The sequence below is a fragment of the Azolla caroliniana genome, unplaced genomic scaffold, assembly GCF_043228905.1.
Source record: "Azolla caroliniana isolate FFs.n. ecotype wild unplaced genomic scaffold, voAzoCaro1.0.p SCAF_17, whole genome shotgun sequence".
Taxonomy (NCBI): Eukaryota; Viridiplantae; Streptophyta; class Polypodiopsida; order Salviniales; family Salviniaceae; genus Azolla; species Azolla caroliniana.
Window position 1 is genome coordinate 18,599,581 of NW_028230452.1, and position 14,472 is coordinate 18,614,052.

Below are 14,472 nucleotides of genomic sequence, written 5' to 3' on the forward strand. Positions count from 1 at the left end.
TCATTGAAATTGTTGTATAGGCTCATGTCGATGAAGCACCAGATGTATGCCGTCGTCTTCATGTGCATCACCTCCCACACTGTGGCGTCGATTTTATCCGGTCTCTTTGTCCTTGAATTGGACCGGCAACCAAAGATCTTTAACCACCAGCATGTCCCTCATCTTCGACTTCCACACTGAGTAGTTGGATCCAAGGATCTTGAACATGCCGCCGAACGATTCTTCCATTTCCTATGTTGTTCGCTCTGATACTAGATTGTAGAGAATAGTGCGGAATATTGTTCGGCCACAATCGAGTCTTGAATCACTTCAATGGGAATGGAACACAGAAATGGGAAGTAGAGAGTACACAAAGGAAGTACACAGGATGTTTATGTGGAAAACCCAAATAGGGAAAAACCATGGGAGCCCATGGACTCCAAACTATCACACTATATGAGAAAGGTACTATCAGAGACTCGAAGGCAATGACCTCGAGCTTTGTATCTTCACCAGCCGACGGTTACAACAAAATATCGCTTTGTATCTCTTACTTTCACTGTCGCTCTCTCTATACAACAATATGACTACAACATAATCTGATTGCCCTAAGACATATTTATACTTATATGAACTTAGGGCTATTTACAAATATAGCCTCAATAGGCTTACTCAAAAAACATATTTACACATATGTCTTCTCATCTGTTTCTTACCGGATCCATCCGATTCGGTTTCCGAATCTCTTCCGGTTCTCACTGGGTCCTCTTTATTCATCACCGGATCCCATTCGGAGGGACCGATTTCCCAACAATGGCTTCCATGAGCTGATTTATTTTCTCAGTAAGATCCGACATGCTGGGGCTTAGAAACTGGGAAGGTGAACAAACTGTCACGAAAGGGTGGAATGAGGCTAAGTACTAAGAGAGAGCGAGAGCATAAGCAAGATCACAAGATTGTCACGAACAAGTAGACGAGACTCAATATTAAGAGATAACGGGAGAGAGAGCATAGACAAGAGAACAAGCAAGAGAGAGAGAAAATAGTCAAATGAACAAGAACTTAATTATGCTTTCGTAACTGGTGTTGTTCACCTTGATTGTAATCAAGGTGCACCACAATATTTATACAAGAATGTGGAGGTATGCATGAAAGCTAGAAGACTTCTAGAGAGTGCATGAAGATGCATTCTCTAGAAGGTTCTTGAAAGTTCTGGTGATCAATCTATAATGAAATAAGTTGAATCTTATACAATACAATAATGCATAGCCGGATGTACCTCAACTAGTAAGGTTTCTCAATAAGACCATAAGGTCATGGGTTCAACCCCCACCATTCCATGTGGCATCCTGTCTATGACAAGTAGATGCTCGATCATATTCAGCTGTTTGGTAGACAAGGGTTGGGCAATCGCCTTATGTTTTTACATCTACAAAGGATACTATAGAAGCGCTTGGGAATAGCAAAAATAGAGTATATAAAGACCATCGTGTTTTATTCAAGGATTCCCATGTGGAAAAAAGAATAACAAGAGAAGTAACATCTTCTCAAAAGGAGAGACAAGTAGGTTTGACTAATAAGAGGTCTTCTCCATCTCAATCTTGATATGGATTATTTTAACATTTTATCTTGGAACCTTCAAGGACTAGGTGTGAGCCGTTGTAATAGAGTAAAGTGTTACTTGAATCAAGAACAATCTCTATCTTCTATAGGTAGACTTGATATGGGATGTTTTCAAGAACACCATCTTTATTCGTGAAGGATAGTGTCGATTAGAAATTTACTACGTGGTAGTTGGATTTATGAATGGGTTCCCAGTTTTTGGGCCCTCTAGTACTCAAGGTAGTCTGTGTATCGCACTCATAATGCAATGGTTGTCTCATGTGCAAGCTAATTCTTATTTCTGGTGGTGGTAGAGTTCAATATATGCTTAATATTCTTATTTCTAGAAAATTGATTGGTTTTTTGAATGTATATGCTCCGAGTTCTGCTATTGGAAGAATTTGATTGTGGAATATGTTATTGCAAGACCTTCTTGTGGCACAACATTGATGTATGTGTGGTGATTGGAACATGATTGAAAGTCCTATTGATAGATTAGGTGGATCTTCTACTACTATCTCGGGTTTGGAATTGCATGAGTGGGAGAAATTAATTTTCAAATATGAAGTTACTTATTTGTGGCATATTCCTACTTTCTCTCACATGTCTGATTCCTTGTTATATTCACGTTCCAATCGAAGAAGTGACGCCCTCAATTTGTTTAGAATAGATAGGTTTTATGCAGATTCTTTTTTTTTGGGGATCGTGGAGGATATGTGGGTATTATATCAGGCACTTTTTTCTCTTATCATGCTCCGATTATGCTCAAATTCTATATGAACAACCATACTTCTATTTCTTGATTGTATGTGCCAAGGTTTATTGTTGATGATATGAATTTGCAGCATACAGTCTTTTCACTTTGGAGAATGGATGTAGGGGATTCTTATTGTCATAAATGACAAAATGCACTTCTAGCAGTTTCCAACTTCTTTATACAACAAGTTAAGTTAAAACAAAGTAATTACACTAGAAGTTTGTTGAATGCTAAGAGAAGTTTGGCTTCTCTTCAAATTTTGCAAGAAAAATAGCCTCATTCTCAATATATTCATTCTAAATTACAAAATGCTATGATGCTTATTTCTTCTTTGTAGCAAAAACGTGCTCAATTTTTTTTCAAGCATCTGCAGCAAGATGGTGTGCAAAAGGAGACACCATGTCAAATCTTTTTCCCCAACATGTTATGCCTAAAAGAAATAAAATTTAGATTGTGTAGTTGAAAAGATTTGACGGCATTGTCACAACGAATAGAGATGAAATGAGGCATATTGTAGCCGCTTATTATGAGTCATTGTTATCAATAGATATTCCAAGTGTTGAAACTCTACAGATGCGCCAAAAAGTATGGATTGGTATTGTGGTTAAGGTAACATCTTGGATATCGCATCAGCTTCTTCGTCCATTTTCCTCTGAAATATTGCAAACTATCAAAGGTGTTGGGCTAGCCAGATGTGTGCCCAGGAGTAGATGGAATGGGGAGAGATTTTTTCATTACATATTGGGATTTGATTGTTGATGATTTACTTGTAGGATTGATATGCCTCATTCCAAAAGGTGATGTAGTTATGGATGACGTAAAGGGTTGGCGCCCCATTGCTACTGCGGTTAAGGCAACATCTTGGATATCGCATCAACTTCTTCGTCCATTTTCCTCCTTTGAAATATTGCAGACTATCAAAGGTGTTGGGCCAGATGTGTGCCCGAGAGTAGATGGAATGGGGAGAGATTTTTTCATTACATATTGGGATTTGATTGTTGATGATTTACTTGTAGGATTGATATGCCTCATTCCAAAAGGTGATGTAGTTACGGATGACGTAAAGGGTTGGTGCCCCATTGCTACTGCGGTTAAGGCAACATCTTGGATATCGCATCAACTTCTTCGTCCATTTTCCTCCTTTGAAATATTGCAGACTATCAAAGGTGTTGGGCCAGATGTGTGCCCGAGAGTAGATGGAATGGGGAGAGATTTTTTCATTACATATTGGGATTTGATTGTTGATGATTTACTTGCTGGATTGATATGCCTCATTCCTAAAGGTGATGTAGTTACGGATGAGGTAAAGGGTTGGCACCCCATTACTCTATTAAATACAATTTACAAAATTTATGCTAAGTTATTGGCTTTGAGATTACAATCCTTTCTTCCGGATATTGTGTATGAATCTCAGGCAGGATTTATGCAAGAATGTAGTATTTTTTATAATGTTTTTCTGTTCTGGGAATTAACAGGGATCGCAACGAAAAATAAAGAAGATATTGCAGTACTATTATTAGATTTTGAAAAAGCATATGACAAAGTTGATTGGGACTTCATGGAAGGTTCATTTTTGAGATTAGGTTTTCCGGTTCAATGGATTAGGGTTGTAGCTTCGTTGTTGTCGTAACTCGCGAGAGAGAGAGAGAGAGAGAGAGAGAGAGAGAGAGAGAGAGAGAGAGAGAGAGAGAGATAAGACAGGAAATGGAAATGGTATTATATTATGAGAAAACAAGGTTACAAAGAGTAGGCTAAGGGCTAAAGACTAGTGTTGAACCGAATGAGTTCTGATGAATGTATAAACACCTATTTATAGATCCTTATGGAGTATTCTAGAATATTTTAGATATTTATGATAATAAATATAATCATGAAATATTCAAGAATGTTCTGGAATATTCTAAATATCTTGTAATCACTAAAAATATAATTATTATAACGACCCATCATATATATTATTACAATGGTTAAAGGTTCAATACATGGACCAAGAAGTTGTGGGTTCAACTCTTGATAAGCCAAAATGTATGTCTTCATGACATTATCCCCCTTCTTCGAGTTCCACGAGTCGGAAGACAAGAGTTCGGACTTGGTTTATGGGGATATTTATTGTGAAATGTAGCTACCATGTCGGAGGCATTAGCAAGATGCTCGACAAGCTCCCATGTTCGATCATTAGGTGTATAACTTAACCAATCAACCAGATAATATAGTTTGTTGTGGATGATCTTGGAATCGAGAATGGCAGCAACCTCATATTCAGAGCCATTGGAAAATTCGATTGGAGGTGGGGGTAGTGTAAGACGACCCGAAATAGAGCTTGGTGTGTAGGGCTCCAAAAGTGAAACATGGAAGATAGGGTGAAGACGGATATGAGGAGGAAGATCAAGGTGAAATGTCACATCATTGATCTTACCAGAGATCACATATGGGTCGAAACATTGATAATCCAGTTTGTAGCAAGGTCGGGTGGTTTTAATGCTACCTTGTAAGAGCCATACTCCATCGCCAACATGAAATGTAGTCGATGAATCACGTCGATGACAATCAACAACCTTCTTATGAGTGGTTTGAGCATTACATAAATAGTGCAAAAGTATATCCTAAACTTAACGGAGTTAGGTGAGCCAATCTTTAGCAATGTGGTTTGTTGGAAGTTCGAGATGTTCAAGCATTGTCCAACGAGGATGGTACCCAATGTTCGCAAAAAATGGGGAATATCTAGTAGAAGAATGTTTGGAGTTGCTGTAAGTAAATTCCGCCAAATGTAATAGATCAACCCAATCATCTTGTTGATAGTTGACAAAACAATGAAGATAGTGTTCGACTTGTTGTTCATCTTGTTGATAGTTGACAAAACAATGAAGATAGTGTTTATCTTGTTGGTCTTCACTATCTTCACAAGACGGCCGAATGTACGAGGAAGACACAAAACACACACACAAATGCTCGTACGCCTTTATGAGGAGGAGAGGTGCATGGGCAAGCCCGAACGGTCCCCTCATCACAAGACGGCCAAACGTACAAGAAAGACACAAACATACGCATAAAATGCTCGTACGCCTTTATGAGGAGGAGAGGTGCATGGACAAGCCCGAACAGTCCCCTCGTCACAACACGGCCAAACGTACAAGGAAGACACAAACACACACACAAATGCTCGTACGCCTTTATGAGGAGGAGAGGTGCATGGGCAAGCCCGAACGGTCCCCTCGTCACAAGACAACGGAACATACAAGGAAGACACGAATAAAGAAAGAAGGAGAGAAAGAAACACGAATGCTATCAACTAAAGAGATAAATACGTGTTCGATTCCAACGCAAGAGGACCCTTTATAAAATAGGGTTTTGTTTACAATGGCAACTTATAGTTAACCACAAGCTCAATCAAAACATAAATATTAAATGCCCTTAGAGACAAAAGCAAATCCTAACACGGCGAAGATGAACACACGAGCACCACCAAAATGCCAATCCCGACGAACCACGACCACCTGAACGGTGAGCACAAGGGCTCGCAACGACGAACGGGGCGGAGCAACGTCAAACCAACGAAGCTTGGGCTCACGAGCACTTCAAGTGCCGACGCGAAGAAGACGAGCACGTGGCGATGGGGGGATGAAGGGGTATGAGATGAAGAGAAGTGGTGAATAAGGAGATGAAGAGCTTCGAAGGAAAATTGGCGATAGTCTCCTCCTCCCCAAAACGTCCTCTCAAATGAGCCCCCCTCGACCTCCTTTTATAGGAAAAAAAAGAAAGGGGGGGGTCGTCAAATTTGTCTTCAATGAAAAAGGAATAAAATTCCTTAAATCACATTGCATTGTAAGACTAGATTTGAACTATGCACCTACAACTAGTAGTCAATGTGACTATCCACTAGCCTACTAACTCTCTCTTGTACAATATATAATTCTATCTCTATAAATTTATAGCCTGTCTCCCCTCTACCCTTTATCTCTCCTCTCTCTTACTTTTTGCACGAGCTTCTATACCTCCTTTTTACCCTTTCTTTTCCTTTTTATTTTGCATATGCACAATTAATCGCTTTTGTGTGCACACACATTGCACGTGCACATTTTTGAACCCCCCTTTCGCCGGTTTTTCCCACCCTCGAGCACGCCACATCACAACATCCACCCCCACTAAACCGCACATCCTCCGGTATGTGCCAAGAATGGCGGGCTGAGGGTGGTCAATAGTTCATTTCCTCCTCCTCATTGACCCCATGGCTTGTTGTTTGCTCGCCTTTATCTTCGTCAAGGTCATCGAGGTTTGGCTCCTTGTCGTGTCGCTTTTTGTAGATTTTGACCCGCTTCCTAGCTATTGGTACTGCCAGCTTAGTCCCATCGAGTTCAGCGAGGTGGTAGGTAGCATTATCGTTTACACTCGTTACCACATACGGCCTGAACCATCGCTTTGCGAATTTCCGCATCGACCTATGTTGATTGTCGAGACTACTATCATATACAATCACCCAGTCTCCTTCTTCGATTTTCCGAGGGCGCAGTCGGTGTGTCTGGTCGAATCGGGCTTTGTTACTTAGCCTAGTCGCTTCTAACCTCTCCTTTGCCAACTCTAAGTCTTCGGGTCTTCTCTCAAGTTGCCTTATCCTTGTGGCTAGAAGCTCTTCTCGACTCATCTCGTTTTCCCACGGCATCGCTACCCATGAAGCGATCGTGTCTTCAATGGGCATCGCCGGCTTTTGTCCGTACATGAGTTCAGCTGGCCAACTCTAAGTCTTCGGGTCTTCTCTCAAGTTGCCTTATCCTTGTGGCTAGAAGCTCTTCTCGACTCATCTCGTTTTCCCACGGCATCGCTACCCATGAAGCGATCGTGTCTTCAATGGGCATCGCCGGCTTTTGTCCGTACATGAGTTCAGCTGGCATGAAACCTATAACTGAGCTATGAGTTGTTCTGTCGGCCCACAAGGCATAAGGTAATAACCGAGGCCAATTCCCGACTCGCCCATCACAAGCTCGCACAATGGCTTTTACGATAGGCCCGTGTTCGCGTTCTATCTTTCCATTATCCTCCGGGTTATAAGCGGTCGTGAGAGAGAGCTTCACTCCAAGTCGGTCAAAGAGCTCTGTAGCTTCGTGAGCATTCAGCTCTCCTCTGTCGGCCACTCTCTTTCCCACACATCCGTACCGGCAGATGACATCCTCGAGTAAGAATTTACACACCCCCGCCGTCGTTTTGTTTGCTAAGGCCCGCCCTTCTACTTGGTTTGTTAGGTCTTCTCTTGCTAGCACCAAATATTTCATTTGGCCCACTCCCATTCGAAACCAAATCCACCATCCATTTGAAGTGTATGGTGAGTGGGTAGGTCGGGTGCAACTCGTCCCTATGGCGTATGTTGGAGTGTATCTGGCAGCTTTCACACGTCCCCACGAAATGGGCGACATCCTTGTACATTCCCGGCCACCAATACTTCTCCTTTAACTTCTCGAATGTTGCCCACGTTCCTCTATGGCCCGCCCAAGGACTCTCGTGGAATTTAGACACCAATGTTGTCTGGTCCTCTTCCTTTATGACCACTCGTTGTGGCGTCCCCGTCCTTCTCTTTGGGTGCCTCCAAAGGAATCCCCCTCATAGGAAGTACTTGTACGCTTTCTTTCGGACTCTCTGTGCTTCCTGCTTCGACCATGAACTATCCACCGTCATTGAGCTTAAGAACTTGCCAATGTGTAGCCACTCCCCTTCGTATTCACTTTCGTTGAAGGCGTGGAGTACTCGCACATCTTGATCATCTATAGACGCTTGGGCCATCCTTAAGAAGTCAAGAGCGACATCCTCATCTTCAGACACCATGTCGCTTTCGCCCTCGAACCTTGCCCTTGATAGCATATCTGGCATGACATTGTTCTTCCCTGAAATGTGGTGAATCTCCAGGTTCATTGATTTGATGTAAGCAATCCATCTTAGCATAGCTAGGTCAAGCGTTGCACACCCCGAAACCATCCCTAGGATTGGAAGGCAATCCGTCCCTATTACCACCTCTGACCCGATTAGGTAATCTTTATCCGCCTTCACTGCGGACACAATATCCCAAAGCTCACGTTTTACTTGGGCGTATCCTCGTTGTCGCTCGCTTAAGACCTTGGCTCCGAACTGGATGGCATAGCGTGTACCATCCTCTCCTTCTTGGTTGATGACCCATCCGATCCCTGTTGGACTCGTATCTACCGTCACGTAGATGGGCACCCCTTCCTTGTATACGAGTTTTCGTAAAGTTGGTGCCACTACCAACATTCCTTTGAGCCTCTTCATTGCCTTTGTGTGCTCTTCCTCCCACTTGAACTTCCGCCCCTTCTTGAGTATCCCATACAAGGACTCCGCTAGGTGAGCATAGTGTGGGATCCAGATGTGGTAGAATGCACAGGCACCAAGAAATCGCCTCACCTCTATTTGCGATTTACATTCTTCTCTCATGTCTATGATGGCGTCCACCTTTGCCGGGGATGGCTTCCGTCCGTACGCCCCGCACAAGTGTCCCACCACAAGGATCTCCAGTTGGCCGAATGTTGATTTCTCACCCGAGAAGGTCAAGCGTGCATCTTCGAGTCTTTGTAGAACCTTCTCGCAATCGGAGATGTGATATGCCACAAAACGTCTGCACCCATCCTCGTCCAAGGTTTCATCTTTCTCCGCTTCAGAGCACCCTTTTATGGGGATGTCATCGAGGAACGGCATGGTGATGTCAGGGATGCAATCTCTCAATACCTTGTTCATTGCATTTACCATGTGGGCTACAGAGTTAGTGCCTCCTTGTGGCAAGGTACACATTCGCACTAGGCCGATAGGGGTCCGCATTGTCGTGATGTCCCTACTCTCCACAGCTAGTTGGAATTGATCATACCCTGAGTATAGATCACCAATCGAATAAATAGACCTTCCAGCGAAGGCCTCGGCGAATTCGTCAACGCTCGATCTGACCCCGAAATTTCGAATTGTCACTTGATTAATAGATTGTAGGTCCTGGATGAAGCGTAATGTGTCGTTCTTCTTTGGCACAGTGAACCACCAATTCGAGTATGGGGCGCTTGATGGCTCGAGGATACCCATCTCGATCTTTTCCTTGAGTAGCTCAATCAACTTCGGGATGTCAGCTCTCGGAACAAGGATTGGCTTGATGTTCCACAGTACATGCGGCACCGTAAAGATCACCATTGGCTCCACGATCTTAGGGTTTACACACCCTATCTCACATGACGAGAAGGCGAAAGCCCTTCCGTGGCTTTCGATCATCCTTCTAAATCTTTCCTCCTCCCTAGGCAATAGGAAGCCACCCCCACCAATACGGAGCTTCTGTCGCGTCTCGTCGGTGAACCGATGCCCTATGCCTCGTGGGTCCCGCAAGCTAGGATCAGCCACTACCCCCTTTATCCGATCCCAACTATCGTTAGGCAATGGGGCAGCCACAAGCTTCACCTTCTTGTCCACGGTCTTGTACTTTGTTTGCACCTTGACCGTCCTCGCTTCCTCAATCAACCGCCCAAGCTCTTCGATGGCGGTGTACATGTCAACTGAGTTGACTGGAATTACCTTGTCTTCATTGAGGCCCGAAACGACTACCCTCTCCATCTCTCTGAGAGTGTCGTCGAACGAGACTGCCTCCATGGCGCCGCTTATGGTGTCATCTTCCCCCAATAAATTACATTGTTTGAGATACCTTTCGTATCTCTTGGCCCTAGACTTATCTCTATCACTTAAACTAGTAATTTTACAAGCTCCATTTTCGGAGAACCAAAATTGTTTCCTATTACATTTAATAGTTTTACAAGGGTTTAGGGTCTTAGTTTGCCTCGGGCTATTGCGGCCCCACTCTTTAATAGCCCGAATCAAAAATCCTCTCGGTTATCCCCTTTGAGGGAGGCTCGATTGCGCTCATGGTTGGGCCTCACCGTAAGGAATTAGACCGAATGCTTCCCATCTTGGCTCTTGACCCTCGCATATGCCGACCCGTTGTCTAGCACCTTCGTCTCCATGTGAGCCGCCGTGATGTATGGTTCACCCAAGATGACTGAGTGCGAGGGCGTCTCTTGAACAAAGAAATGTTGATCTATTTCTACGTCCCCCACCTTCACACGTACATTCGGGCAAGCCCCGTATAGCTCCTCGATTGCTCGGGTCGCCGCTGTAATCTTCCACCCGTGCTTCGTGTTGATCGGCCACTTTCCCTTTTTATAAAAGTCCATGGACATAAGGTTGATCTCAGAGCCATGGTCGATCAATGCTACCACCGGCTCTTTTACATCTCCGACCCGTACCGGTGTCTCCATTGTTGCTCTCGCCCAATGCAGCCTCGTATAGTGACTGTCTGCATAATCTTCGTCTTCCTCGGGAACCTCAATTGACAATGCATTTACAATCGCGGGTTTTGCCACTTCTTGCTCCGTCGAGAGCCGCTTCCTCTTCATTAGGTCGATGATGACCTCGTGGAATTCTTTCTTGGCAATTCCGAGGACCTCTCGCAGAGTAAACTCTATGCGACTATCGAGGATCCTCTTCTCCACCACCTTCTTCAAGTCCGTTGCTTGTTCGATCTCCGAGCAAAGCTTGAAGTTGGGGGGGTTCCCCTTCTCTTTCCATCTTTCGTTGCGTGCTTGAGACTGGTTCGGCTCTTCCCTTCTTCGTGCACCTCGAGCGTCGTATTTCCTTGATGGATCGGCTCCCTCGTCATTTCCTACCTTCTTCTCTTCTACCATTACTTCGTAGTTTTGGCAAGCGGCTTCCACTAAGCATGTCTTTTCTTCCACCGGATCCTTCCACCTGGTTGCTTCTTGGACCCTTCTTTCCGCTTCGTCCGCTTCTTCTCTTTTGAACTTCCCCTCAGAGAGGCTTCCAAGGATTGATGGCCAAAAGTCAAAATCTTTCTCCTCTTGCCTTCTCACCTCTTTCCCCACTCGGATCCCAGCCGACGCTGAGTAGTGGATGGCTTCAACATGTCGTGCTTCGGCCTCCTCCATTAGGCTTCTCATGCCCCCTCGGCCTTGATTCAATCCCAAGGGGCGCCTTGTCTCCGTCGAATAGACCCTATTGTTCCAAAGATAGACAATATCCTTTCTTAGGGCCTCTTGAAAGTCTCCACACTCCCTTCGTAGGTGGTCGGGGTTGTCGCACCACATACATCTTTGCGCGAACGGGGGACGTCGATCTTGAGAGCCGCCACTCTCTCTCCTAGCTTGCGCTATTTGGAGATCTTGCACCATCTTTGTGAGCTCGTCTATTGCCGACCCTCCCGACGGTGCTTCAACCACGTTTCTCTCGGGGATGAACCTTGCATTTGCTTGCTCTCTTTCTTGAGGTATTCTACCACCCCTGGGTTCATGTCTCTCACTAATGGAGCCTGTGGATGTTTGGCCGCTCAACGGAGACCAGTCATTCCATTCCCTTCTTTTATCGAAGCGGCTACAAACCCGTTTTACCATAGCCCAATCCGTCGTGAGCCCATCATCAGTTTCGAGGAGGGACCCCACCTTCTCTCGGTCTCGTGCATCAACAGTCTTTATGAATAGTAGGACCTTGCTTGTGTCAAGAACCATCCTATCGAGCGTCGAGAGTCGCGTGAAGTGCTTCTCAGATTCTTGTAAAAGTACCATAGTATTTCTCCCCTTGCCGGGAAGCTCAACCCACTCCATTAGATCCCTTTTCGAAATTCTGAGTGAGTCATCAAGGCCGTACTTCTCGAGGAGTCTTTCTTCGAACTCCACCCAATTGCAACAGTCCGCTTGGATCTCGAGTACCTCCGCGTGGATACTCGGTGTTACCACTCTGGCGAATCCGGTTAGCCACCTATCTTCGAGGACGTTTCGCATAAGCATTTCGGCCTTACAGGCATCCAAGTAGCTCATGATATCTCTTCCATTGAACCGACCCATTGTGCTGACCACCGTCTCTATGGCCCGGTCTAGGCTGGCGATGCCTTCTTGGGCATTTACCAAGCGGTCCACCGCCGCCGCCATCGGTTCAGCGAGTTCTCCTCCTCACATCTTAGATCTCCCTTGCCACCCTTTCACGTCGGTTTCACCAATTTATGTTGCCAAGTTTCGCGCACGTGTGTTACTTGGGCGGGACCACGAGGGTCTTGGACTAGGAAGTACTCAAGGGATAGAGAAGACCCGAGGTTTGCTTTACGACAATACTACTTCCCGACCCCTTCCCAAGCAAGGTCTCATTGCCCTTTGTTTTGTGAGGCCGGTGGCTCTTGTTGATCACGACTCGTCGACCTTCCGAGATCACTGCACGACCCAAGGTACAAGAAAGATGAGCACGCAACATGAACGCACAAGGGGACGATAACACAAACATGAATGTCGGTACGTCTTTATGAGGAGGAGAGGTGCATGGGCACGCCTGAATGCTCCCTCGTCACAAGACGTCGAACGTACGAGGAAGACACAAAACACATGCACAAAATGCTCATACACCTTTATGAGGAGGAGAGGTGCATGGGCAAGCCCGAATGGTCCCCTCATCACAAGACGGCCGAACGTACGAGGAAGACACAAAACACACACACAAATGCGCGTATGCCTTTATGAGGAGGAGAGGTGCATGGACAAGCCCGAACGGTCCCCTCGTCACAAGACGGCCGAACGTACAAGAAAGACACAAACGCACGCACAAAATGCTCGTACGCCTTTATGAGGAGGAGAGATGCATGGGCAAGCCCGAACGGTCCCCGAACGTCACAAGACGGCCGAACGTAACCACAAGCTCAATCAAAACATAAATATTAAATGCCCTTAGAGACAAAATCAAATCCTAACACGGCGAAGATGAACACACGAGCACCACCAAAATGCCAATCCCGACGAACCACAACCACTCGAACGGCGAGCACAAGGGCTCGCAACGACGAATGGGGCGGAGCAACGTCAAACCAACGAAGCTTGGGCTCACGAGCACTTCAAGTGCCGACGCGAAGAAGACGAGCACGTGGCGATGGGGGGATGAAGGGGTATGAGATGAAGAGAAGTGGTGAATAAGGAGATGAAGAGCTTCGAAGGAAAATTGGCGATAGTCTCCTCCTCCCCAAAACGTCCTCTCAAATGAGCCCCCCTCGACCTCCTTTTATAGGAAAAAAAAGAAAGGGGGGGGTCGTCAAATTTGTCTTCAATGAAAAAGGAATAAAATTCCTTAAATCACATTGCATTGTAAGACTAGATTCAAACTATGCACCTACAACTAGTAGTCAATGTGACTATCCACTAGCCTACTAACTCTCTCTTGTACAATATATAATTCTATCTCTATAAATTTATAGCCTGTCTCCCCTCTACCCTTTATCTCTCCTCTCTCTTACTTTTTGCACGAGCTTCTATACCTCCTTTTTACCCTTTCTTTTCCTTTTTATTTTGCATATGCACAATTAATCGCTTTTGTGTGCACACACATTGCACATGCACATTTTTGAACCCCCCTTTCGCCGGTTTTTCCCACCCTCGAGCACGCCACATCACGACACCGTGATAGCGAAACACCTCCCGCATGAGTAAATCGGTTGTCTCATGGCTAGTAATGGTCTTCGTGCATGGACGGAAATGCGCCATCTTCGTAAAACGATCTACTACTGTGAAAATAGAATCAAAAACCTTTGAAGGGGGAAGATCCGTAATAAAGTCCAAGGAAATAGATTTCCATGGGCTCTCAGGAATAGGTATTGGCTGTAATAAGCCATATGGTGATGTCGAGGCTTTTTTTATCAGCAACATGTATCACAACTACGAACATAATCCGTAACAAAATGGTGAAGCCGTGGCCACCAATATCGGCGAGAAATCAACTCAAAAGTCTTGTGGATGCCAAAATGTCCAGCCATTGGTGTATCATGACATTGTTGCACGACTTTGAGTCGAGAAGGACCGTTCAACACATACAAGTGTAAGAACAAAGCAAGAGATTGAATGATTGAAGGAAGGTATAAGAGAAGAGATGAAGAGAGGAGAATGGATTGATAAGAGAAGAGTGAATAGAATGAGTACAAGGATGAGTTGGATACAAGGTAGGCTTGGAGTTGAAGACTGGTCGAATTAATTTGATATGATCTATTTGTCTATTTATAGGTTTCTATAGAATAGCTTAGAGCTTTCTAGAATGTTCTAGAATGTTCTGGACCTAGAATATTCCAG